Source organism: Tasmannia lanceolata, unplaced genomic scaffold, assembly GCF_043159265.1.
Source record: "Tasmannia lanceolata isolate RefF3 unplaced genomic scaffold, GAP_Taslan_0.1 ptg000011l, whole genome shotgun sequence".
Lineage (NCBI taxonomy): Eukaryota > Viridiplantae > Streptophyta > Magnoliopsida > Canellales > Winteraceae > Tasmannia > Tasmannia lanceolata.
This window is the reverse complement of record NW_027518688.1, coordinates 19,217,207-19,243,742: the sequence shown is the minus strand read 5'-3', so window position 1 is coordinate 19,243,742 and position 26,536 is coordinate 19,217,207. Positions and strand designations below refer to the sequence as shown.

Below are 26,536 nucleotides of genomic sequence, written 5' to 3'. Positions count from 1 at the left end.
CTTCACCACAAATAACGAAGTTGGCAGCCAACTTCTGAAGAGTCTTCCTCTCTTTGCTTGAAGCTTCTGGAGGATGCCCTTTACCAGCAATAAAATTCTTGATATCTATATACCATGGCTTCCCATCTGGACACCTGGCTAAAATCTCTATTGCATTCACATGCGAAGGGGCCCACTGAAGTCTGACAACTAGCGGCTGAACCTCCATTGATATAGAAATGTCTAACATCGAGGCCAAAGTAGCCAAAGCGTCAGCAAAATGATTTCTGGTCCTTGACAAGTGAGTGAACGTAATGTTCTTGAACTTTCTAACCAAAGATTCCAAATAAGTGTTATAAGGGATCAATTTATCTTCTCGAGTTTTCCATTGCCCATTAATCTGGCAAATGATCAAGATAGAATCCCCAAACACATCAATATCTTGAATCTCCAAAGCTAAGGCTGCCTCTAACCCGGCGATGCAAGCTTCATATTCGGCCATATTGTTCGTACATTCGAATTGCAGCTTGATAGAAACAGGAATATACTCCTTTCGAGGGGATATAAGCACAGCTCCTACTCCTTGTCCTCGACTGTTTACAGCTCCATCAAAGTACATAAGCCACTTAGTACCCGAAGCTTCTTCTTCAATATCCATAATCTCTTCGTCCGGAAATTCTGCCTTCAGAAAAGCATTCTCTTCAACGGGTGCATCGGCCAACTGTTCAGCAACGACACGCCCTTTAATTGATTTCTGAGTGACATAAGTGATGTCAAACTCAGACAATAACAACAACCATCTTGCGGTTCTTCCTGTAAGGGCGGGTTTCTCAAACAAATATTTTAACGGATCCATCCGCGAAAGCAAAAAGATCTTGCTCGAAAGCAAATAATGTCTAAGCCTCTGGGTAGCCCAAACTAATGCTAGACATGTCTTTTCCAACACCGTGTACTTTAACTCGTACTCTAGCATCTTCTTACTGATATAGTAAATGGGCTTCTCCCTTTTAGACTCTGAATCTTGCTGAGCAAGCATGCAACCCATGGCTGTATCTGTGATAGACAAGTACAACAATAACGGCTGGCCCGGAATGACAGGTGATAGAACAGGGGGCAAGGATAGACACTGCTTAACCTTTTCAAAAGCCTCCTGACACTCTTCATTCCATTTCTTTGAGGAATTCTTCTTCAGAAGCTTGAAAATGGGTTCACACGTCATCGTCAGATGTGATATGAACCGTCTTAGATACTGAACTTTACCAAGGAAACCTCGGATCTGCCTTTCTGTCTTTGGCGGCTGCATTTCTTGAATCGCCTTAATCTTTTGCGGGTCTACTTCGATCCCTCTTTCACTGACCATAAACCCTAAGAGCTTTCCTGATGTAACACCAAAGACGCACTTATTCGGATTTAGGCGAAGCTGATACTTCCTGATTCGCTCAAAGAACTTTCTCAGGGCAACAGTGTGCTCAGGTCGAGTCTTGCCTTTTACAATCATGTCATCGACATATACCTCGACCTCCTTATGGATCATATCATGTAAAAGAGTTGTAGCAGCCCTCTGATATGTAGCACCAGCATTTTTCAGACCAAACGGCATCACCCTGTAGCAGTAGGTACCCCACTGAGTAATGAACGCTGTCTTCATCATGTCCTCGGGCGCCATCTTAATCTGATTGTAGCCTGAGAATCCATCCATAAAGGATAGAAGAGCATGACCAGCTGTATTATCAACCAGGAGATCAATGTTTGGAAGAGGAAAGTCATCTTTAGGACTTGCCTTGTTCAAGTCTCGAAAATCGACACACATTCGAACTTTTCCGTCCTTTTTGGGCACCGGTACGATGTTCGCAAGCCATTCTGGGTATTCAACCACTTGAATGAATTTTACTTCTAACAGTTTCTTTACTTCTTCATAAACCTTCAACTCCCATTCAGTTTTGAGTTTTCGGAGTTTTTGCTTCTTTGGCTTAATACCAGGGATTAAGGGTAAGCGATGCTGAACAATTTCTTTACTTAATCCTGGCATGTCATCATATGACCAAGCAAAAACTTCCTTGAACTCTTTGAGCAAGGTGATTAATTCTTCACGTTCTTCAGGAGATAAAATTTTGCCAATTCGAATCTCCCGAATCAAGGTTTCATCACCTATATTCACAGTTTCAATTTCCTCTTCGAGTGGTTTTGCTCGGCGACTCTCATCCTGTTGAATCATGTATTTGATTTCAGGGGGAGTGTCGTCGGCATCCTCATCAGAGGGGGAGTCTTGATTATTATTATTAAGATTATCAGATTCTGAAGCAGAAACATTAGAAATAAAAGTAGAGACAGGAATGTACACAGAAGAATCTTTTATTTCATTGAATGTTGAATCAAGTACATCAAATGATGAATTACCCACATCGGGCTTTACAATGGACTCTTGAAACAAATTTACAGACTCAACAGATATATTGACATCTGTGTCAATTGACTCTGAACTATGCACTGAAATAATGTCAGAATCATCAATAGAAACAGCATCTGACTCGATCTCGCTGGAAGAAGAGGAATCACCATCGACCTCAGGAGACTCGACCTTTATAGTACCTGCATCAAAAGAATTGTTAGAATAAACAGACTCTGAATCAGACTCAAAGACTGACATGGACTTACGAACAACAGACTCTTTTGAAGGGACACGACTGTTTAGGTAAGTAACCTGAGGTATGACCTGAAAGGTCCAGTTAGTCAATGGTTCCTCTGCCGGGGTGATTAAGTGAGTAGGATTCAGAATCACGGCCCTCTGATCAATCACAGCAATAATTTGCGAATCTTCGAGGAACATTGAATTCAGCAGGCTCGGCTCTATATGCTCTGCCCAATCAGCTTCTGACTCAGCTTCTGTCTGCACACCGATCTGCTTGTCCTCTAACTCCAGATTGAAGAAAATTTCAAAACCTGGCAACCTCTGTCCTGAATTCTCATCCAACCAAGTTTCGGCAAAACCACAGAAAGGGACATCAGCACCCTCTTGTCTAAACCGGCCATTCATTGTCAAATTAATTGGCGCCATTGGTAATTCTAACCCTCTTCGGCGACATTCAGCCCATTTCCGCATCAGCTGCTTCATCTCTTTAACCTCTTTCTTTGAGGGCTTGTATCCCAGCCCAAATAGACCGTTGAAGGATTCGAACTCAGGAAACTCAGTCAAACCCTGATGGTATTTACCCAGCCCTGCACCTGGCATGTATCCCTGTCGGCGAACCATCCGAACAACATTCGAGTTTGTGCTGGTTAGGAAACAAATTTCCTCATTCATAGCTTCCTTGAAGGTGATGACACTCACCTCTAGTGAGAACCCAGTCAAACTAATATCCTCAGCTTTCTCCATAGATAGGTCCTGAGTAATCAGCCCTACTTCAAGGTCCGGGTCTCCCTTTACTGTTACTACTCCGTTTTTACGAAGAAATTTCAGTTTTTGGTGAAGAGAGGATGGAACAACCCCGAACTTGTGCAACCAAGGGCGCCCAAGTAACAGCAAAAATGAGGCTTTGATGTCCAAGACCTGGAATTCTATTTCGAAGTCTTCTCCTCCGATTTGTATCTCAGTTACCAGGGTTCCGATCACATCTCGGCGAGTACCATCGTACGCCAGAATACCCTGTTCAGATGGGATGAAGTCTGCGGGACCAAATCCAAGAGTTGTAGCAGTACTCAGTGGGCAGACATTCAAAGCAGAGCCATTGTCAACCAACACCTCTGGTACTCTTTTCTTGTTGCAAACGACTGTGATTTTCAGAGATTTTGTGTGGTCTCGGCCTTCAGCAGGCAAATCATCATCAGTGAAAGACAAAGTCTTAGACACTCTTGTCATGGCAACCAAGCTCACCAATTCATCAGGAGTAGTGTCAACTGAAATCTGTGCTGAATTAAGCTCTTGAAGGACTAATTTTCTGTGCTTAGATGATGCCATGAGTAAACCCCACACGGAAATATTGGCCTGAGTTTTTTTTAGCTGTTTCAGCAAGCTCTCTTCTTCTTCATCGGCGCTGGCCTTACTGACTTTATTCTGTCTCTGGTTTTCAGCATTTCGCGCAACCTCTGCAGGATTTTCTACACTCAGCTCTGGAGGTTTGAATACACGCCCGCCTCGGGTCATATGACGCATTTCGTCACAAAAGTCATCTAGCAACAACAGTTCATCTTCTTCAAAGTCCTTAGCCCGTAGGACATATGGAGCTCTTCTCATATTTCTGACATTGTCAGTCTGAAATACACAAGACTGAGATGATGATGACTCAGCAACTTCGTCATCATCGAAGGAAATCACGTAACGCTCTCTCCTTTCTGCCCCTTCCAGCTCCCTATCATCAAACTTCATGACATAGGTTTTTTCTGTGGTAATGGCACAAATAAGGGTTGATGGATCAAGCAGAGGCTCACTAGCAAAAATTGCATTGATAGTAGGAGGAGGCATGGCATGATGGTTGGGAAGTGGGTTTTGAGTGACGTTTGGTCTCTCCACTGCCAATTCATTTTTGTCAATCAGATTTTGAATGGCATGCTTCAAGGCCAAACAGTTTTCAGTCAAATGCCCTGGACCTCTATGATATTCACAATATTGGTCCATCTTCCAGAATGCGGGCAAAGGATTGGGTGGAGGTTTGATATCTGGGAGCCGGATCTTTCTATCTTTCATGAGCCTCTTGAATATCATTATTATGGGATATGGAAGAGGATCAAATTTCCTGTCAAATGTACCTCTCCTGGGTGCTCTGGCAGCTTCTGTAACAACCTTGGCCACAGGCCTGGTATAACTGACAGCATGAACTTCCTTGGGCTGGACCATAGGTCTTTTCCCTTCTCGAATCTCTGTAGAAACTTTTGCTCTCAGACCCTTTGCTATGGCATCTTCCGTCTGAGTACCCGTCTTGATTAAGTGATCAAAACTCGGGTAATGCTGAGGAGCGAGAAAATGAAAGTATTGGGGAGACAAACTTTTCAGAACCAGCTTTATCTGCTCTGATTCAGTCATTCTCTGGCTTAACTGGGCAGATTTGCGTCTCCAACGCCTGATAAAGAAAGTAAAGGTCTCTTGAGGACCTTGCTTCAACTGCTTTAGGTCCCTCTTTGTGACCTCAATACCTTCTTCCATCGAGAACTGCTCTATCAATTTCTCAGAAATGTCCTCTAGGGTTCTCACTTCTTCAGGTTTCAGCCTTAGGAACCATTTCTTCGCAATCCCAGTTAAAGAGATCGGAAACAACTGCGCCATCTGTTCACGGCTCAGACCGTACTGTTGGGACAAAATGATAAACCACCTCATGTGGTTACGCGGACACCCGGTTCCATCATATTTGTCATAATCAGGAGCTTTGAAGTTGGGTGGCAGAGATACTGTCGAAGACAGTATCAGTTCAGAGACATCAAACTTCTTAGGCCCCTGGACCTTCATCTGCTCCATATCATGAGCCATCCTGCTAAATTTTTCGGACATTTCTTTCTCAAATTTTTCAAATTTCTCTTTTTCTTTATCAGCCCCCGGAGCACAATACTCTGCAGCATATTGGGCGTCATCTATATCAACCTCAAAGGGCGAGATATCAGGCCTACGCGCTTCCGGAGATGCAGCGCGAGTATTCTGAAGTACCGGTCTAGAGGTGGAAGTCTTATCACTTATCTGGGTCTTCATATTTGCCATCTCCTCTTTCATTCCGGCCATGTCTCGGGTGAGATTCTTCATCATCTCTTGCATACTGAGCAGAAGGTCAGTCGAGTCAGTCATTTGGTTCACTTCAAAGGAACCGGAAGACTCCGGTGAAGGAGGTAAATGTACTGCGGATGGCACAGGAGAATCAAAGTGACGAACAAGTCTAGACACTGAAGTAGGTCTAGACCAGGCAGGTTTAGCTTGGGAGTCCTTTTTGGGAGCGATGGTTGCTATCTTTCAGAATCCTGGTTGGAAGTTAACAAACTAGATTAAATGATTGACAAATGAAATAAGATAATTTGCACCAATAGAGAGGAAAGAAAAACAAACATCCTTTGTATTGATTATATTGACAGGTTACAACGCCAGCAATTGGTTACATGAAAAATGATGAAACCCTGAATTACCGACTGTCTATAACATGTATCAAGTAAAATTTCTTTCTTTAAATTTTCATCTATAATGAAATCAGATTTACAATTTTTGACTCTGATTATATTCAAGTAAAACAAATGAAAACAATAAAAGAAATGACAATCTCGATCCAAAGATCCTTATGGTTCACCAATTCGAGCTCTTCGGAATGCAGGCTCTCCAAATACTCCTCCCTTTCGGAGCTTAAACATGAAAGCGGATCTCCTCTCCGCGATTTTGTTTCTCCAAGCAGCTACTATGGATGCAATGAGGTCAGGAGTAAGGTCTTCACAACAAGGTGGTGTAATAACCTTAGGAGGACACAAGATTCCAATAATCTGGGAAGGAAAACACAAAGGTGCATAGAAAGATGAATTTTCTAAACCCATAAGATGGACAAATGAGTACGGGCAAGTACTGGTAATAATTTGTGGACATGATTGACTCACCCAACGAATTTGATTTTCTCCTATGGTCTGCAACCAATGGTGCCATTCATTAAGCTGAGGTTGCTTAATCTTTACCTTCCAGGAATGGAAACTCTTAAGGGTGTACTCAATGCGGTTTGATGGTTGAAGGATAGTGAGTTTTTCACATAACCACACGTATAACAGTTTGGCACATCCAAAAAAGTTATCCTGCACCTTTCTACTAGCGATAAAATCTAACCCATAAAAGGTTTCGGCCAGCATAGTAGGGACAGGATTTCTCCCCTCATTTATCTGATCTATTATTGTCAACAAAGTGAAAGGAGCGGCACTAGAGTCTCTGCGAAGGACATGACGTGCAAAGACAGCAAATACTAAGGCGCTACGTCGACACTGCTGAAAACGGGAGTCAGTAGGATCGACGTTTTTAGAAAACAGTTCGATGAGGGCTTGAAATTGCACATTTTTCTCAGTTAAGCATGGCAAAGTTTTCACGATCTTATTTTCAAAAAGTTTGCAAAAAAGATCATGAGGGGAGTCTGTGCTTGAAGGTCGGATCCAGAGTCCCTCGGGAGGAAGCTCTAACAAGGCACACCAGTCCTCAAATATAGGACAGAATTGAAAGGACCCGAATCGGAAGACATGGAAAACAGGATCCCAACATCTAGCAGCTGCTTGAAGAAACTTCCAATTTATACCGCGACTATTCAGATGAGCAAATGAACCGATGAAACGCTCAGCCACACTCCAATCTTCACACCTCAGCGGAAAAGATTTAATGGTCTCGGCTATCCACTTGTCTAACAGATTATTCGCCATGATCAGACCTGACACTCAGATAGAACAAGATTATAAGGGAGAGAAGATAATCTTTAAGTAAACAATAAGAATGAATTTGACAATCAAATATACGGGAAGGATACAATCTGGGACATGGAATTTTTCATCAAAGATGAGAGATCATCAAGAGATCAGACAATAGACCACGGCCATAAAATGACAAAAGTAGGTCGCAAACCGGATCTAAATCTGGCGATGAATATCATCAACTATGCGATCAAAAGGATCAGAATGATAGATCATGGTCATAGGGATAACGGACAAGCCATCAACCAGATCTAAGACATAACAGGTTGACAAATAAGGATCTAATCCTACTGAATGATGTATACATGGAAATCCAGATAAGGTAGACCGACTCCAAAGGATAGCAATCATGCTTAACATGTTTTTGGATAAAATCCAGCAGCATAACGGCTATACAAGGAGGTCAAGGTCTAAACTAAGTAAACTGACTCTAAAGAGTAGCAGTCATGCTCGAAATGTTCTGCGAAAAAATCGACAGCATAACGGCTAAACAAGAAAGTCAAGAGAAGGCAAACTCACGGTTTTCCTAACTCTAAGAAATAGCGATTATGCTCAAAATATTCTGCGAAAAATTCGGCAGCATAACGACGCTAGACAAGGAAGTCAAGAAAAGGCAAACTCACGGTTTTCCTAACTCTAAGAAATAGCGGTTATGCTCAAAATATTCTGCGAAAAATTCGGTAGCATAACGACGCTAGACAAGGAAGTCAAGAAAAGGCAAACTCACGGTTTTCTTAACTCTAAGAAATAGCGGTTATGCTCAAAATATTCTGCGAAAAATTCGGCAGCATAACGACGCTAGACAAGGGATCCTCGTGACTCAATCAAAGATATATGAATAATGATTACCAGAGAAAGGTGATCAACTGAAAGACTGACCAAAGGTGAGAATATACAACAACAGGTCAAATCCTATAATGAAGAGATCAAGGACCAAACCTGGCCAAGGAAATGGCAGTAAAAAGCCATTGACTAGATCTAAATCTGAATAACGAATGGATATAACCAATTGAAATGAATAAGGAACTCTAACTAAGAGGAGAACCCTAATATACATAATCAGTATATATAAGTATATACACATACACACAAATCCTAACCAGGGGCACCAGCCCTAATTCTAATCTAGCGGAGTCAAGAAAATGTCGACTCAAGACAGACTGATGAGTGTGTACTAGGACCGTGTTGTAGTCATATAAAATGAGCTACCCTAGTCTATAAATGGGGCAAAGTTCCTAACTCTAGGCTCCACATGTGTGAGCAACACATGTTCGACCCTATATGAATGCAATACAGATGTATATAAACACAGGTACTTCCTAGTTGGATTTCACTAGGCCAGTAAGTATATACATAATATATAAAATAAAGTAGGGCTCCGGACTCAATCTAATGGGTACTATGCGTATGAAACATACTTAACATGTATAACACAAGTACGCCCCGTGTCATACATAGTATGCTTCATTGCTCATCGGCTGCTGTAGACAAAAGTACGCCCAATGTCTACGACTGCAGCTCTAGCGCATAGCTTGGAAATAGATTCAACAGTACCATCAGGGTGAAGACATCCCAGTCGGGTACGCATTGAATCTATCCCGTGGAGCCAAGAAGGAAAAACAATGAAATAAATAACAAAAATGATAATGCATGATGTGCAGTATGTGAATCCCTCGTTTTAATTACGCACCTGTCTGGTGCCCCTGGATTCTAACGATAGAATTCCCATTTAAAATGATTTTAACTCAAATTTCTCCAAAGTTAGTAAAAATGGCATTTTTATAGAGTTAGGCAATGTTCCAAGAAATCCCCAGCAGAGTCGCCAGCCTGTGGACCCCGATCCGAAGATAGGCGTGCGAGGGAACGGGTCCCTAACACCATCCGGATCATCCACGTGTGAAGGAGAGCTCTGCCAAGGAACTCTCAAAACGGATGCCACCCTCATAGCATAGCACGAGTGGCGATATAAAAGAAAGTGATATGTCTCGATCCGGAACCGAGGTTCGAAACCGAGACATACCTGAAATAAACTCAGAGTCGCCATCCATGGATATGCCATGGAACCCTAAAATCAAATCCTCTATGCAATGGATAACCAGAAATATATATGGGTTCGTGCCTGGTTACGAATGGGGAAGGTCTGAGAGCACCCCCGATTCGTCCGAGTGCAAGCACTTGGTCTCTTATGCCATTTATTATTAACTCCAAAGAAGTTTGGGTAAAAATCATCTGAAATGGGAACAATCCTCAAGAATCGTCTACCTAAGCATGCATTTCCCGAGGATAAAGATAATAAACACATATAAAATAAAATGAAAGATGTGCCACCTAAGCATAGCTAGGTTATGAGTGACAAACCTAGTGGGTGTCTAAGTTCTGATGTGCAAACACATGCAAGCTACAGCAAAAGCTATAGGATCAGTACGAGAAAGTAAGAAAACACATCAAAGCATACAATAACAATATAATAAATCCTAAGACTCTAAATTATTAGCCCGAGTCCTCGAATGGTCTGGTATTCATCCAAAGAAGCCTACGTATCCCCGCCTCCACGAGAATCAAGGCAACGTAGTTCTTCGCGCCTATTCTAAGCTATGATGCCTAAGACACCTAGCCCTCTATCCTAAACTCGATCTAAAAGACCGGACCAATTATTAAGGTTTATTGTACGATTATTTAAATTCCAGTGAATTGTGGATTTTAGGACACCCTATATGCCCTAAATAAATGCAGATTAGCCCTAGGCTAATGCAGGTGGTTCCTACAACCTATGTGTAACTAGGCTGTATTTCCTAAGGAAAACCAAGGGTGGACTAGCGTATCCTACTCTAGTCATCAGTTGGCGATGTGAATCGCCAACTGACCGGACGGAGGCGCTCCTATAACTCTAGGACAAACCCCTAACTCTAAAACAAACACAAACAAGCACACAACAAGACAAAGGTCAAATCCTAACTCTAAACTCTCTATCTAGGACAAAGTCCTAACTCTAAAGGAAGAGCTTTTTTGAAATCAAATGCTTATTCAAAAAAAAAAAAGTTTAAAACCTTATTTAGAAAAGTTTGGCTGGACTTGGGATGTAAATCCCAAGCTGCACTACGTACCTCGGAAGAGGATCAAGCCAACGTAGTTCGAAACGAACTCTTCTAATGACTATTTCTAAAACACTCAACACTCTAGGCTTTTTAAGGTTTTTCAAATGTTTTTGATTTAATTTCTAATGTTTTTGAGTTTTAAAATATTTAATGTTTTTGGATTTTAAAACTTTTTCCAATGCTTTTGAAGTTTTAAAGAGTTTTCACCCTTTTGGTCAAAGACCTAAGGGAAAATACAAAGCAAAACCCTAGGGCCAAACCCTAGAGCCAACAGGGGAAACCCCTAAACCAAGTAAACTAACGCCAAAGGCGAAGGAATGATCTAAGATCACAAGCGAGCACAGCTCTCCAAAGAAGACAAATGAGTTAAAGACTCCCTAACAAGAACAAATGAGTCAAAGACTCCCTAATAACACCAACTAAGAGATGAAAGCGTCAAAGACGAATGAGTCAAAGACTCACTAAAAGAGAATGAAACACGAGTCAAAGACTCCACTAATAACAACACAAAGGGAGCAACCGAGTCGAAGACTCTCTAATAAAAGCAACTAGAGGATAAAAGAGTCAAAAACTCTCTAAAGATACTGCAAAAGGAAAGGCGAGTCAAAGACTCTCTAATAAATCCAACTGAAAGAACAAATGAGTCGAAGACTCTCTAGAAAAACTGCGAAAGAGATAAATGAGTCAAAGACTCTCTAATAACATCACCAAAGGAATAAATGAACCAAAGATTCTCTGAAAGAAATGGAAACACGATTCAAAGACTCTCTAAGAGAGACGAAAACACGAGTCAAGGACTCCAATGACAACAACTAAAGGATATACGAGTCAAAGACTCTCTAAGAGATGGAAACACGAGTCAAAGACTCCACTAATGCTAATTAAAGGATAAATGAGTCAAAGACTCTCTAATAACACTACATTAAAGACAAATGAGTCAAAGACTCTCCTAATAACACCACCTAAAAGGCGAATGAGTCAAAGACTCTCTAATCAAGGGCTGACTCCTATGCGAAAGGACTACCGAATAAGGAGAGACTCACAAGCAAAAGGAATAAGAGACCTTGTGCATATTTGGCAAAAGTAAAAATATCCAGCCGGGCCTGACAGCTACCTAGCCCTCAGGGTGCAACAAATGTGCAACCCAATACCCATAAGGGTAGGGGTATGAAGCCAAGCCGAGTAGGGTGTTCTTCCAAAACCAAACGGCGCACAAAGAGGAGGTTTAGCAAGAGAATAAGACCGGACGGGTCTAAAAGAAAATAAGAGACTTTATGCATATTTGGCAGAGGTAAAAACATCCAGCCGGGCCGGACAGCTACCTAGCCCTCAGGGTGCAACAAATGTGCAACCCAATACCCATAAGGGTAGGGGTATGAAGCCAAGCCGAGTAGGGTGTTCTTCCAAAACCAAACGGCGCACAAAGAGGATTAACGAGAGAATGAGACCGGACGGGTCTCCCAAACACACAAAGATGGGCTCTAAGCAACCTTATCATTGCCCTTGCAAGGGGGAAGCAAGGCTAAGACAACTAATTGACCAAATTGGTCTCTAATTAACAAATGAACAAACTGAGGTGCAATCTCAGAGAGGATTCTACAAATGAGGCTTGCCTCCAAAGGAGGGTTGCCTAACGAGACAGAGTATGTCTCCTAGCACGGGTTATAGTATCTAAAGAAATCTAACAAAAATCTAAAAGACTGTGCTAGTCTAATCAAAGAGAGAGGAAAATACTACCAGATAATCGCAAATTCCAATCAATTATTATAAGAACAAATCAAATATCAGCAAAATATGATCTACAACTAAAGAGTGCACAATCTGTAATAATAGCAATCATACAATGATAAACAACATTAATTAGTCCAGACCAGCTGCTGGATAGCCTAATAAAGCAAGAAACAACATTAAACACTTCTATGCCCAACCACAAGTACCACTGCCCCGATATGGGGGTGAAATCAGATGATGCTAAAGTAATCATCTGATATCACAAATACACAGGATAATATTCCTACAAACCGCCTTGAAATCAGACAGTACTCATGTCGATAATATCGAATAGAGTAGTCATCTGATTTCCTCCTTCAATTAAACAATGTATTTAAAATGAAATTAATTAGCCCAGACCAGCCGCTGGGTAGCCTACAAACTTAACTAAATTACCATTACAAAGACTATAAACTTGAAGGACAGTAATTATGCATTGATGGATAGTAGATTGCATTTTAGCTTAACTAAAATCACGATTATAAAACACAAAGTTGTAGGACAGCATCTATGCATTATTGGGCAGTAGAGATATGCTTTCTAACTCACCTAAAATCACAATTATGGACATCACATATGCATTTTAAAGCAATTGAAATCACATTTAGAAAGTACAGAAACTGTAGGGACAGCAACTAAACAATTATTGACAGCACATATGCACTTTAAATCAATTGAAATCACATTTAGAAAGTGCAGAAACTAATAGGGACAGCAACTAAACAGTTATGGACAGCACATATGCACTTTAAATCAATTGAAATCCTAATTAGAAAGTGCAGAAACTATAGGGACAGCAACTAAACAGTTATGGACAGCACATATGCACTTTAAATAAATTGAAATCCTAATCCGAAAGTGCAGAAACTATAGGGACAGCAACTAAACAGTTATGGACAGCACAGTGTGTGTGTGTACTGCTATTAGGATCCTGAGAGCAACGTCAAACCCTCCATAGATTTTTAAAATCAAACACCATATCAACTGTTAGATTTGCTTCACCAGAGAACTTCAAGAGCCAGATCCTTCAGATCTCCATATGTTATTAGCCAAAGACAACAAATGATATAAAATACCTTTGGCTCCTGTTAAATTTGCTTCTGATTAAACTATGCTAACAACCTACAATATGAACTCCTTGGAATCTCTGGGATGAAATGAAAGTAGAAAGTGCTTACACCTCAAATGTTCAACACAATTGTGAAAGGTGAAACAAATTTTTGAATGTCCAAGTGCACGGAATATGAGAGATTTAATTTAAGACTATACAAAGAGATATGAATGGGGCATGGTGTTCAAACATGGCAAAGTAACATTTCTGAGGCAATCACTATTATCATAAGGAGAAGTTCTAGAAAAAGCATGCCCCTAGATCAGCAAATAGGAACAGCAAGAATGCTGTCCACACACATACCCATCCAGTCCACGCTAGAAACGACTTTGGTTTCAAATCTGTTCTATCCAAATCTGTTCTATCTTTAGCAAAGTTAAATATGAAAGTGAAACAATGCTCCAAAGGCTAAAGTGAATTGTGGACTGCATATTGTACAAACAGGGACTGAACTGCTGTCCTATATAAACCATATAAAACCTGTGTTCGTGAACTTGTGCTACACAGAAACAGATTTGACTTTGTGCTAGCAAAGCCAGTAATATGCAATGAAATAAAACAGGTGTGGCTCTGTGACAGTAAAAATAGCAATTGATGTGCACAATGCAATAGAAATAGATTCAGTTCTATGATCCAGCAACACAATTTTACAGAAAAATTAGCAAGGTTTAGTATTCTTAGCCTAGATTTATGATCGAGAGGTTAAGCTAGGGTTTAAAAATTCTCAGATCTATGATTACCTGGCGAGAAAACAGAGCTTGAGATGAAGCTAGCTTTGAAAATTAAGAAAAATAAGAGAATTAACAGATCCGATGATTAATCCAAGGAACATACAAGATTTAAAAGAGAATTGGTCAGATCTAAGGTTTCAAATGTAGAAAATTGGGAAAAATAATAGATCAGGGTTGGACCGGATCTCAGGCGAGATCAATAATAAATTTGATTTTCCAGAACCAGATCTACTCTCTCCCTCTCTTTAAACAAAATCATAATCATAAGCTATCAATTGATCGCTAAGGAAATCCACTGTGCGTGATGATAAATTTCTAAAGATTTCCAAATAGAATTATAATTTTAAACATATCAGGGAGAAGTACAGCCAATTCCAAACTACAGATCTTGAAGTAGTAGCTATAAGATTCACACAGAGAATACAATCGTACACTAATAATGAGTTTTCCAAAGACATTTTCATAAAACATAAAGGAACACTACTAATTCTAAATCAAAATAACAACCTCATATCAACAAATGCCCATTCCAGGAAGATTGTTATAGATCTCAAATAAAATCATGATCACGCACCATTGAACAATCATCAACAGCAAGCAAAATCATCTTCTATGTTAAATCTTTGAGCATCACAAAGAAAACACTTCATATTTTATAAAATCATCATCAGTTTTTGAGAGATTAGAGATATTACCTGAACAGAAGAAAAGATGATCGAAGGAAAAATTAGTGAGAAAATGCTCCAAAAGATGTATGGATGCTCCGATGTCCTTCAACAGATCTCAGATAGAAACCCAAAAAAAACTCAGATTAGATCGGAGAAGAAGAAAATCCTTGAAATCTTGGCTCCAAAAGCTCAGATCGGTGCTCAGAAATGATAGATTTGAGACTAGCTTATCCAGATCAAGATGGAAACGATGAATGGAATTGGATGGAGGATCGTTCAGATTTGCAGTAGGAATGGGGTTTCTATAGAAGAAAGTTTTGGATCTGATGAAATTAAGGCCAGCTCTAGATAGGAATTGAACAGATCTGCTGAGCTTTGAAAGCAAAGAAGATTAGGAGTAAATCCGAATAAAAAACGCGCAGATCTGGAGCTTAAAGCGATGGAAAATAGGTATAAGAAGATGCGAATTGAGGTATTGGACGAAGAAAACAAAGGGAAAGAGAAGGTGGGGTCGAGTTCCGGTGAGGCTTACCGGAGAAGACGACCGGAAGAATAGATCTAGAAATTCCTCACTTTTTCTCTACTTTCTTAAAAGAATGAAGATCTCTCTCCTTTTCCGATTCTCACAACCTCCGATCGGAAGTAGGATCTCCGGCAAACGGTCGGAGAAGACGATCGGTGGAGAGAAAAGGAAAATCCAAGTCCCCTCTGCTCTCACTCTCTTTGCAATCTCAGATCTGAGATTTCAGATCTCAAATCTGAGAATCTAACAACGAATGGCCGGCTTGTGGAGGTGGATCGGAGAAGCTTGGTCGGAGGAGGAGGTTGCCGGAGTTGGTGGATCTGCAGAAGAGGAGGATCGGTGGTGGAACCGGTGGATCTGCAGAGAGAAGGTTGGAGGTTGCCGGAAAGAGAAGCTACCGGAGAAGGTGAAGGAGATGGCCGGTAGAGGAAGGCTAGAGGAGGAGAAGCTTGGTCGGAGGATTGGAGAAGATCGGAGAAGAAGAGTGTGGAGATGGAGGAGGTGCTAGAGGAGGAGATGGATCGGAGAGGAGGAAGAGGCGGAGGATGCGGCTGCCGACGAGGCCGGAGAAAACGATCGGCGGAGAAAAAAAACCCAAAAATCTCTTTCTCTCGCTCTCTTTGTGTAGACACCCCATTTTGTTTTGTTTTAATCAACAAATAAATTAGTGTGTTAAATCCATGTGAGAACCCCCTCTATCATTGATTTATATGTTTTAGGTCATTAATATCTTGATCTGACTTTACGGATCATCAATCGGGACAAAATAAGCTAGGGTCACTTCATAGCCCGGACCCTGATTCCATTCCGAGACCCGATTTCCGTAAATCGTTAGATCAATGGCAGATCATGACCTGGGTCTAACCATCCAAAACCACCTAACCTCTCCTCTCATCCTAACCATTCAAACCTCACCTAACCTCACCTAACCTCTCCTCCCATCATAACCATCCAAACCTCACCTAACCTCACCTAACCTCACCTAACATCACCTAACCTCACCTAACCTTACCTAACCTCACCTAACCTCACCTAACCTCCTATCCCATTCTCCTATAAATACCCTCTCATCTCACCAAAGAAAAGAAGGAAAAAAAAGAAAAGAGGAGAGAACCCCTCTCTTAGAAAATTCAAGCCCTCTCTCTAGACCAAATCCCTCTTCTCCATAAGTTTGCATGGAATATCGTCTACAAAAAGGTATGTCTTTTGGAATTTTATTTTCTTTTCTATATTTGTAGGATTGAGTGTTGTTTTGCGTATATTTTGGTTGATGTCATGTTTAATTTTGTACTAGTTTGGCCTTGGTCATGTTCTCACTTATGCTAAATATGATTAATGTGTTAGGGTCATTAGAACCTATTTGCAATGGGATGTTGAAATCATTGGCTTGTTAGGGAATTTAGATTTCTTTTGGGAAAACAATTCATTAAAAATTTTGAACATTTACAAGAAAGAAAACTTGAATTTTACATGAATTATCAAAACCCATTTAATTTGGCTTACAAAACCTCCATCTTTCAATTGATAACAACAGCCCCCACTCCAATTTGATAACAACAGCCCCCACTCAATCTCAAGAACCCAATATCCATACCCCACCTTGCCAAGTAGATAAAAACAACCCCTTTTTCAAACATCCCATTCGAATCTAATCTCAGGCCCATTCAAGCCATTTTTCATATTCACCGTCTTTTAATCACTAAAAAAATAAGAACTATCAAAAGAAAACATGGGGGTGCCAATATCATTCCCGTCATAGTGCTAGCTGTTAGACTTTAAACAGATTTTTCGACCTCTAAACAACAGAATCGTGGGAAATGGTTAACTACAAAGTCGTAGATATTTTCGTGCCGTTTCCAACGAGTATTCGTGCTAGATCAGACAGCGAGCGGTTAAAAAGTTAAGTCCAAAATGGTTGCGGCACACCTTTAGGCATTTCCAGTTTAATGTTGCTGTCCTTTTGTTTGCAACACAAATTCGAACCTCTAAATCACAGATTTACAAACAATGGAGAACTACAAAGTTGTAGCCCTATAAAAGATCTTTCCAACGCATGTTTGTACGTTGAATTTGGCCAAGCGGTTAAAGAGTTACGACAGTTTTAGTGGGCTGCATTTGTCAGATCTTTTAATGGTCAATGGTTTGTCGAATTTGTGCAATTGTCAAAACTTGGTTGTGTTAACGTCATTTTCCAAACCAAAATCGAAAGACATTAATCTAAAGTACATCCAACCTAAAATTAACAAAACTAAAATTCACCCATTTAAAATCCACTGATAAAAATCCGTTAAAAGCCATTAACCAAAAGACCACTAAAAATTTCAAATGAAACTAAAACCTTCTAAATAAACAACTTTAAAAGCTACCAAACACACTAAATACCTTCAGATAATAAAAGCTTCAAGAAAACTCTAAAAGTTTCCACAAACCCAAAAGAATTCGAGATTCCCAAGAGCCGGTGGATTCAAAATTCCTTTAGGAACCCTTAGAGCCCAATTTAGGAACACTGGTGTCGTGTCGTGTCGTGTCCTAAGTTTTAGGGAGTCTTAGGTTTTAGGGAGTCCTAGAGTCAGGAGTCCGGCCTCATCACGGACGCTTGCTATGTATAGCAACCGTGCCATAGGTCTAGTTACACTAGTCACCCAATCTTTCCCTAGGACAAGCCTAGTAAACTAGGATGTAAGGCAAACCTGCATTAGTCTAAGGGACCATTTGCATTTAGATGAGAATCATATAGCATCTTAGATGAAATCCTAAGATAATAAAATCTTCAACTTGAATTAAATAACTTCTCCTAAAACTGTTGAAACAGTCAATCCCGTCTAGGTCGGTGTCTTAGTTGAGTTAGGCATATGTAACTTAGCTTAGGTGCACCGAACTACGTCGACTCTGATCCCAGTGAGGCTTGGGTACGTAGGCAGCTTGGATGTCTGATGGCATACCACCCGCGAGTCGGCACCACAAACAAATTGTGGTGTTTTGTATATTAATTTTCTTGTAAATGCTTAATCAAATCACTTAGGACTTTCCATGAAATTAGAATTTTAGGAGAACTTTCACTTAGATTGAATCCAGACAAATTAATAAATCAAGATACACATTTAGGATTCACATTGAAATTAGATCATAGGATGCATGTCACTTAGTTCGCACATTAACATAGAGTTGAATGAGCCATTTAAAATAAATTTAAAAGAGTTAGCTTTTGGAATCGAAGACCGATTATCGGGCAAGAATGGTGCATGTGGTGGATAACTCCCCATACCTTCCATTCTCGTAACCAGGTAGCGAGTCTAGATTTCTGGTTAATTACGGGTCCTAGATCCCACATCTAGGTGGCGACTCTGTCAGTCTCTTTCGTGTGGAATTCGGATTGCCTTAGTGATCCCAAGTTCACAGGAAAGATTAATTCAAATCAATAATAAAATGCACACGCCAATCGCGTGGATACGAGAGACCAAGAGAGAGTGCGAGGCGGCTCGCGCCCCACACCCCTCTCGCGGGATCAGGGTACCACAGTCTGGCGACTCTGCTGGGGATCACCTAACTTCATTAAAACTTCAAAAGATAATTCATTTGAATTTAATTTTAAATGGCTCATAAAAACTCTATACTTGTTAGATTAGTTTGTCTTGTTTTATTTTCTCATCACATTTTACTCAAACTTAATTTAACAAAACCTGAAGGCATCATAGATTGCGCAAACATATTGCACACACTTACATCACTTGCATCTAAACCATGCGTCTCACGTGCACACACATCCTATTTTAGGAACCCGGAGTGTTATCTAGCATGGTTGACTGGGATTTCATCACCTGGTGCCTCTGTTCTAGAGAAGCATTCCACCCTTAGCCTAGTACCTTTATGGTACGTAAACGGATCTCTTGTTCACGTACTGATACGCCGGACACTGGTACAGTATATCGAACAGGGATTCGCGCTAAGGGAACTCTTGGCCTTACCCCTAGATTAACCCACACATGCATGTAGTATACGAACACATGTGCATCATGTGTGTGAGCCTAGTTTAGGATATCCTACCCATTTGTGTCTAGATTAGGCCGTGGTCCATCTTCCAATGGCTACGATCGGTCCTTAGATACACGAACAAAGTCATGAGTCGAGATCCTCTCTCCACTCCGCTAGATTAGGATTAGGGTTGATGCCTTCAGGTAACACTGTTAAAATGTGTGAAGATTAAAAACTTTCCCTTTGGGGTTAGGATATAAATCCCATCATTTTCAAAGATCTCATAGGATTAGTCATTCATGATCTATCCGTTGAAAGCAATCTTATGCTATCTCATCTAATCTCTTGATCGTGCGTCTTTCATTCTTCTGTCATACAATTCGATCGTATCTTCATGCCATCCCCTAACTGGCAGGAGCAGAATCTCACAATCTTTCGATTATGCAATCTCATGATCTGATCATGCCTGGTCCAGATGATCCAATCTTACTTGTACCCTTAGTCCTTTCTTACTCTAAGGGCAACCTTTTTCAAGAATATTTTGCTAAGTCCTTCAGAGTTCACTATCATAATCCTTGAACTAGGGGCATTCCCCTATGCGAATCAGTCATCATGGTCAGTACAATTGTTGAGTCCGGTCTTACATTTCAAGGTCAATGCCTAGTCCAGGCAAATCATCTCTCTTTTTTATTTAGAGTTGTGAATCCTGAGCATGTTCAGGATAGGTCGTGTCCAATAATTCACTTGTGTTTGTTTCTTAAGTGTGCTTCTGATCTTAAAATAAGACTCCCTCCTCAAATGAGGACAAAATTGACGAAACTCCACTTGAGTCACAGCAATTACTTGAACAAGAGGAGGAGCGCCAATCCCAGCTTTTCAAAAATGAAATTGAAGTGGTAAACGCTGGCACTGAAACTTTGATTCAGTGAATGCCGATTGAAAATACATTACCCTCTGAAGAGTGTGAAGAATTGATAAAATTATTTCAAGAATAAGAAGATTGTCTAGAAAAGCTACAACCGATACCAGGGGCAAGACATGGATGGAAAGCTCAAAGAAAATGAAGAAAGTGAGAAGATATATGCTATACAAGGGGCATAGAGTGGAAACAACTTTCATATTTTCAATCAATGACGTTGGTTCTCAAATTCATAACATAAAGCCAACAAATTCAAGATAAGAAGTTCAAGAGCAAGCAATGAAAAGTGATCATCAGATATCGAGAGTACGAATCCATAGATGGAGGATGTCAAAGAACAAGTTTCGCTCTATGAAAGTCAAAAGCACGTATTAGAATCTTGAAAGAAGAAGATCCATTATTGGAAATGCCGTCAAACTCCGCGAAAAAAAAAAAAAAACAAAAGAGAAAAAAAAATAATCAGTACCAGAGGGACTCTAGTAACCTAGATCGATTCCCAATCTGAACATCGAAAGGCCTCCTTTGGCCGATTAAATCCCAAAATCAAAACCCAATGTCAAAAGAATACCGATTTGCAAACCCTTCGAGCCTAAATCAAATTTTCTTGAAAACCCATCAAACTTGGGGCATTCCCCCGAACTACGCGAGACCTGATCCCTATACTGGGGTACGTAGGCAACTCGGTTGAACCGAGTTCGGTCGATTCAAAAAGGAAAAGAAATTCAATCCTTTCAAAAAAAAAGAAGAGAGGGACAAGTTCCAAAAGAAGAGAAGTTAATTGTTCCAGAAAGAAAAGAAAAAAGGAAAAAAAAATCAAACAATTTATCTTCAAACTAGGGGCATTCGCCCTGAACTACACACGACCTGATTCCTACCTTGGGATATGTAGGCGACCTGTTCACAGGTTCGGTCGAAATCTTTGTTGAGCCTTAAGCCATTCTTTGAAAAGCCCTATCCTACCTATAAAAGTCCTTCTGGTGTTCAGAACTAATGAGCTAGGTCCTGAGATACAATAAAAAAATGAAATGATGATGAATAAGAAAAATAACGGAGTTTGAAGATCTGCTAGACTGAAAACCTGAAAGGGCGGTCTAGGCAAAATTTAAGATCATTCCCCTGCTAAGTTGAAAACCCGAAAGGGCGGCTTAGGCAAAAGCTAAGGGGATAGCCTGCTGGATCGAAAACCTAGAAAGGTGGTTCAGGCAAAAGTTAAGGCTAGCGCGGTCCGCCAAGTTAAAAACCCTGAAGAGGTGACTTGGTCACGGTAAGAGAATCAGTATAAGAAGGCAACAGCCGGTATCAAGACTGAAGATCAACTGAAGTTCAAGCAAATTCAAGTGATATCCTCAAAACTGGGGGCATTGAAGCTAAGCAATCTTAGGGGTCGTAATTAAATTCTTGAGGCATTACTGTTTCGAGGAAGAAGTCCGGTGTTTACCAATTGAAAAACTATTCCTTGAAAGGATAGACTTACCAAACAAAACATTAACTAAGTCAGAAGCATCACTATGTTTGTCAGTATAGTCAGTCAATCTTTATTATTCTAAGTTTACTCCTTCAGGGCTGCTCAATCCTTTGAGTAGTGCCTTTCATCTAAGTTTTCTCTTTAGAAAGAGTCAATTGTCGTTCCTATGTCCAAATGATGTAACTGTCTTGGTGAAGGAGGCCAGGCCTAGGCAGCTCCCTGCAATTATACCTGAAAGAGCTCGAGAATTTAGTCAAACAACTTCATTTCAAAGAAGATCAGCTCAGAAAAATTCAGAAGTAGAAACATCAGAAAGCCCAGCTTCCGTAAAAAGATCATACCCCAGGAAGGCACCTTAAGCTTGGAAGAACCTCAGATGCAATGGTGGTTGAGCCAATTTCTCAGAAAGATGAACCATTCAAATTCATAATTCCCTTCCGGTTAGTTATCCTGGTCAAGAAATGTTTATCTAAACACCTGTCAAGAAGCAGATCCCGCTTTTCCATGTTAATATCCAAGAGAGTCGTTGTTCTAAATTACCAATCTCAAATGTCTTGTTCAAGGTTTCAGTTATCAAAATCCCCAGAAGACAAGACCAGCAGTCTCTTTGAGAAAAATCTTGTTGAAGTTTCATAAAAATGTTCCTAATCCATTCTTGCTAGTAATGGTTCTTCGTTCCAAAGGTTTGCCGTTTCATCATTCGTCAAAGTCCTAGTTTCCAACATCTTTGTCGGGCACGATCCATAATATCCCCGATTTCATTGAGTTCAAAAAAATAAAAAATTCATCAAATCCAATCTTACGTCAAATTCAAGTTCATGGAAAATCTCTAAATTCTTCGAGCCCGTTTGTGAACGGTACCTCTTTTCTCGAGCCCATTTGCAAATGGCCTCGTCTTCTCCTTGAGCCCGTTTGTGAACGGTGCCTCATCTCTCGAGTCCATTTGTGAATGGTTTCGTCTTCTCCTTGAGCCCATTTGTGAACGGTGCCTCATTTTCTGAGTTCATTTATGAATGGTCTCATGTCCTCCTTGAGCCCGTTTGTGGACGGTGCCTCATTTCTCAAAAAATCAAAAATTCATCAAATCCAATCCCCAATTCAAAAAATCCAATCCTACGTCAAATTCAAATTCATAAAAATCTCTAAATTTTTCATTGTTGAATTCATCAATCAAAGCTATCTTGTGTCGTCGAGCCCGTTTGTGAACGGTGCCTCATTTCTCGAGCCCATTTGTGAATGGTCTCGTCTTCTCCTTGAGCCCGTTTGCGGACGGTACCTCATTTCCCAAAAATAAAAATTCATCAAATCCAATCCCCGATTCAAACAAATCCAATCTTACGTCAAATTCAAGTTCATGAAAAATCTCATGTCCTCTTTGAGCCCTTCTGTGAAAGGTGCCTCATTTCTCGAGGCCGTTTGTGAATGGTCTCGTCTTCTCCTTGAGCCCGTTTGCGGACGGTACCTCATTTCCCAAAAATAAAAAATTCATCAAAACCAATCCCCGATTCAAACAAACCCAATCTTACGTCAAATTCAAGTTCATGAAAAATCTCATGCCCTCTTTGAGCCCGTTTGTGAACGGTGCCTCTTTTCTCGAGGCCATTTGGGGATGGTCTCGTCTTCTCCTTGAACCCGTTTGTGAACATGTTTCTCATTCTCTGAGTCCATTTGTGAATGGTCTCATGTCCTCTTTGAGCCCGTTTGTGAACGGTGCCTCTTTTCTCGAGGCCATTTGTGAATGGTCTCATCTTCTCCTTGAGCCCGTTTGCGGACGGTACCTCATTTTCCAAAAATAAAAAATTTTATCAAATCCAAATCCTTAATTAAAAAATAAAAATAAAAATCCATTCCTACGTCAAATTCAAGTTCATAAAAAAATCCCTAAATTCTTCGAGCCCGTTTGTGAACGGTGCCTCATTTCTCGAGTCCATTTGTGAATGGTCTCGTCTTCTCTTCGAACCCGTTTGTGAACAGGTGTCTCATTCTCTGAGTCCATTTGTGAATGGTCTCATCTTCTCCTTGAGCCCGTTTGTGAACGGTGCCTCATTTTCTGAGTCCATTTGTGAATGGTCTCGTGTCCTCTTTGAGCCCGTTTGTGAACGGTGCCTCATTTCTCGAGTCCATTTGTGAATGGTCTTGTCTTCTCCTTGAGCCCGTTTGTGAACGGTGCCTCATTTCTCGAATCCATTTGTGAATGGTCTTGTCTTCTCCTTGAGCCCGTTTGTGAACGGTGCCTCATTTCTCGAATCCATTTGTGAATGGTCTCGTCTTCTCCTTGAGCCCGTTGGTGAACGGTGCCTCATTTCTCGAGTCCATTTGTGAATGGTCTCGTCTTCTCCTTGAGCCTGTTTGTGAATGGTGCCTCATTTCTCGAGTCCATTTGTGAATGGTCTTGTCTTATCCTTGAGCCCGTTTGTGAATGGTGCCTCTTTTCTCGAATCCATTTGTGAATGGTATCGTCCTCCTTGAGCCCGTTTGTGAACGGTGCCTCATTTCTCGAGTCCATTTGTGAATGGTCTTGTCTTCTCCTTGAGCCCGTTTGTGAACGGTGCCTCTTTTCTCGAATCCATTTGTGAATGGTATCGTCCTCCTTGAGCCCGTTTGTGAACGGTGCCTCATTTCTCGAGTCCATTTGTGAATGGTCTTGTCTTCTCCTTGAGCCCGTTTGTGAACGGTGCCTCTTTTCTCGAGTCCATTTGTGAATGGTTTTCTATCCTCCTTGAGGCCGTTTGTGAACGGTGCCTCATTATCCAAGTCCATTTGGGAATGCTTCTTATCCTCGTTGAACCCGCTTGTGAGCGGCGTCTCATCTCCTTCTAAAAACTGTTTGAGAGCGATCTTTGTCCTTTCCCTTCAGAATCCATTCGAAAATGATATCTCATTCTCTAATTGCCCGTTTGTGAACGGCGCCGCATCGAGTTTTTATTATTATTCAAGTTCTAGGGTTTCATCTAAGGTTTTGCATTATGTTAAGGTGCGTTGTGTCTAGAGAGTCCTTTGTCGATTAAAACTACGCAAAATGGTTCTGTCATTTTTAACTTTGGTATTCAATGACTACGTCATCTCTACCAAAGAGGGGCATCTGTAGACACCCCATTTTGTTTTGTTTTAATCAACAAATAAATTAGTGTGTTAAATCCATGTGAGAACCCCCTCTATCATTGATTTATATGTTTTAGGTCATTAATATCTTGATCTGACTTTACGGATCATCAATCGGGACAAAATAAGCTAGGGTCACTTCATAGCCCGGACCCTGATTCCATTCCGAGACCCGATTTCCGTAAATCGTTAGATCAATGGCAGATCATGACCTGGGTCTAACCATCCAAAACCACCTAACCTCTCCTCTCATCCTAACCATTCAAACCTCACCTAACCTCACCTAACCTCTCCTCCCATCATAACCATCCAAACCTCACCTAACCTCACCTAACCTCACCTAACATCACCTAACCTCACCTAACCTTACCTAACCTCACCTAACCTCACCTAACCTCCTATCCCATTCTCCTATAAATACCCTCTCATCTCACCAAAGAAAAGAAGGAAAAAAAAGAAAAGAGGAGAGAACCCCTCTCTTAGAAAATTCAAGCCCTCTCTCTAGACCAAATCCCTCTTCTCCATAAGTTTGCATGGAATATCGTCTACAAAAAGGTATGTCTTTTGGAATTTTATTTTCTTTTCTATATTTGTAGGATTGAGTGTTGTTTTGCGTATATTTTGGTTGATGTCATGTTTAATTTTGTACTAGTTTGGCCTTGGTCATGTTCTCACTTATGCTAAATATGATTAATGTGTTAGGGTCATTAGAACCTATTTGCAATGGGATGTTGAAATCATTGGCTTGTTAGGGAATTTAGATTTCTTTTGGGAAAACAATTCATTAAAAATTTTGAACATTTACAAGAAAGAAAACTTGAATTTTACATGAATTATCAAAACCCATTTAATTTGGCTTACAAAACCTCCATCTTTCAATTGATAACAACAGCCCCCACTCCAATTTGATAACAACAGCCCCCACTCAATCTCAAGAACCCAATATCCATACCCCACCTTGCCAAGTAGATAAAAACAACCCCTTTTTCAAACATCCCATTCGAATCTAATCTCAGGCCCATTCAAGCCATTTTTCATATTCACCGTCTTTTAATCACTAAAAAAATAAGAACTATCAAAAGAAAACATGGGGGTGCCAATATCATTCCCGTCATAGTGCTAGCTGTTAGACTTTAAACAGATTTTTCGACCTCTAAACAACAGAATCGTGGGAAATGGTTAACTACAAAGTCGTAGATATTTTCGTGCCGTTTCCAACGAGTATTCGTGCTAGATCAGACAGCGAGCGGTTAAAAAGTTAAGTCCAAAATGGTTGCGGCACACCTTTAGGCATTTCCAGTTTAATGTTGCTGTCCTTTTGTTTGCAACACAAATTCGAACCTCTAAATCACAGATTTACAAACAATGGAGAACTACAAAGTTGTAGCCCTATAAAAGATCTTTCCAACGCATGTTTGTACGTTGAATTTGGCCAAGCGGTTAAAGAGTTACGACAGTTTTAGTGGGCTGCATTTGTCAGATCTTTTAATGATCAATGGTTTGTCGAATTTGTGCAATTGTCAAAACTTGGTTGTGTTAACGTCATTTTCCAAACCAAAATCGAAAGACATTAATCTAAAGTACATCCAACCTAAAATTAACAAAACTAAAATTCACCCATTTAAAATCCACTGATAAAAATCCGTTAAAAGCCATTAACCAAAAGACCACTAAAAATTTCAAATGAAACTAAAACCTTCTAAATAAACAACTTTAAAAGCTACCAAACACACTAAATACCTTCAGATAATAAAAGCTTCAAGAAAACTCTAAAAGTTTCCACAAACCCAAAAGAATTCG

General features: G+C 40.4%; 1 protein-coding gene and 1 long non-coding RNA gene across 2 annotated transcripts in view; one reads left to right on the top strand and one right to left on the bottom strand.

Moving 5' to 3' along the window:
- The window catches only part of LOC143886556 (monooxygenase 1-like), a 93,852-nt gene that overhangs the window by 24,199 nt on the left and 43,117 nt on the right, over positions 1-26,536 (bottom strand). The gene's annotated exons all lie outside the window — the stretch shown is intronic.
- LOC143886554 (uncharacterized) lies at positions 16,368-20,914 on the top strand. Its single transcript, XR_013253868.1, has 2 exons — positions 16,368-16,475; positions 19,666-20,914. It is a non-coding gene; the product is annotated as an uncharacterized LOC143886554 (long non-coding RNA).